This window comes from Limulus polyphemus, unplaced genomic scaffold (genome assembly GCF_000517525.1).
Source record: "Limulus polyphemus unplaced genomic scaffold, Limulus_polyphemus-2.1.2 Scaffold3209, whole genome shotgun sequence".
NCBI classification, from domain to species: Eukaryota; Metazoa; Arthropoda; class Merostomata; order Xiphosura; family Limulidae; genus Limulus; species Limulus polyphemus.
In genome coordinates this window covers 101,943-104,055 of record NW_013668819.1, presented here as the reverse complement: position 1 = coordinate 104,055, position 2,113 = coordinate 101,943, and positions in this window count along the sequence as shown.

Below are 2,113 nucleotides of genomic sequence, written 5' to 3'. Positions count from 1 at the left end.
CACAACCTTGCATAGTGTCCTGTCACACCACAAAGCTTCTGTATGGCTTCTGGTACTCCTTCGTGATCTAGCACCTCGATGCTCACAAGGGTTCGCTTAGATGCAGAATCTATGACAAAGCTGCTCCTTTGGCCATCCAGCATCCCTGTCATGTAGACGCTGTGTGTGCTTGGCATTTTACAACTAGCTGTTGGGACTTTCACGATTGGGTTTCCTTGAGGCTGAGTTATTGGTAATATTCTTCTTACACTGGCTCCTCATACGTCCTTGCTCTCCACAGTTCCAACAACCTTTCTGGGTAGCAGCCTTTCCTGCTGTGGCATTTTCCCTGTGTTGAAGTTTCCCGCTTTGAGCTTTCTTGTGCCCAGGTGTGTTACAGTGCCAGCAAAGTCCCTCAAACCTCTTTGAAAGCTGACCCTTTTTGGCCTTGAATCCTGATAACTGTACCAACCTTGGTACCTCTGTGCTGGACTTCACATAGGATTCGAATTCAAGAGCTCCAGCCATTGCATCTTGTATAGTAGAGGGGTGTGCTTGCTTTACTTGTACCTTCAGTTGTCGACTGTCCAAGGCATCTACACACTGATCATTCAGCAACAGCTTGAGGACATCGGAAGGTACAGTTAGGTAGGCCTTGTGTGCCATACATTACAAGTACTGTGCCAGCTCTTGCAGGCTCTCCCCTTTAGCATGGACTCTCATCCTAAACCTAGCCCTGTAGACTTTGGACTGATTTTGAGTTCCATACCTGAGTTCTAGAGCCGCTACCAGTGCTCTATAGTTGTGCCTGTCATCTGCCGACAACTGTCCAAGTATTTCCAGCTCGTTGCCAGATATACTGCTTTCTGCTCCTCTTTCAGTCCATTCATCTCTGCCAGAAGCTCAAATTGTGCTCTATATGCTTCCCACAGTGCCTTCCCATCGAATTCCTGTGGCTTCCTTTTTACTAGATCACCCCTATTGCTGACATTTATATCTGGGATGTGACTTCTAACGAGACTGAATATGTCTGCATTAGGGTTTAGCTGCGGGCTCTGTAAGGGGCTTGCCATTGTCTGGGGCTGATTAAGTCGATGGTTAATGTGTCCTCCTTGTGTAAAAGTCAACAGATCGTCCTTTAACGTATCTAATTCGCTTTTAAATTTACTAATGTTTTCCATTTGTACCTCTTGCCATTATTGTTGATTTTCCTGTAGTTGCTGTTGACTTTCTTCCTGTTTCCTTTCTTGTTCCAGTTGCCACTGCTGTAGTCTCTCTTCTTGTTTTTTTTTCTTTTTCCTCCAACCAGTGCTGTAATCTCTCTTCTCATTCTTCTTGTTTCTTTTCTTTTTCCTCTAACAACTGTTGTAATTTCTCTTCTTGTTTCTTTTCTTTTTAATCTAACAGCTGTTGTAATTTCCATTATTATCGCCATCATCGCAAGTCTTCCTCTCATCCATGAAAGGTCTTCGACTTCATCATTCATAGGTGTTACAATAAAATGCAGTACTGTATTATTTCATTTACAGGTGCAGGATATAACATGTGAATGTTATTATGTTCATGATTTTATATTTTTAGTTCATATACAACACTATATGGGTAGGGCTTTACATTTATGTATAAAAACAATCTATATATAAGCATTTATCGGAGACTTAACACGGCTGTGTTCCTGTATCCCTATTAATCCTATACGGTATTGAGTTCCTCCAACACGGATTTGCCCAACACAGCTGGCTCGAGGAACGTATTCCCCGTGTTGGAGGACCCACTGTACTTTGAAACTAGAAGTAAACATCCACGCCAGGTCGATTTTGCCACCATATCCACGGCAATGTTGCCCACTGTAACTCAATATATTACAGAACAAAAAGGTTTTTCTTACTTGTGGAAAGTAACACTTTCCACTTTCGACTCTTAGTAATGTTATGTGTTCTTAGTTAATAGCATAGCACTGTGTTCCCTTCGTTCTTTCGGATCGTGACCTAGACAGTCGACTGTCACTCTCGGCCATTTTACATTGTCTGCCAGCTCGAAATTCAACACAAAGCAATGACGGCCGCATGCGCACATGCTCCTCAATGATAAAGAGTAGTGACTGGTCAATCTAGTGTTATTTATATCTGTGTGT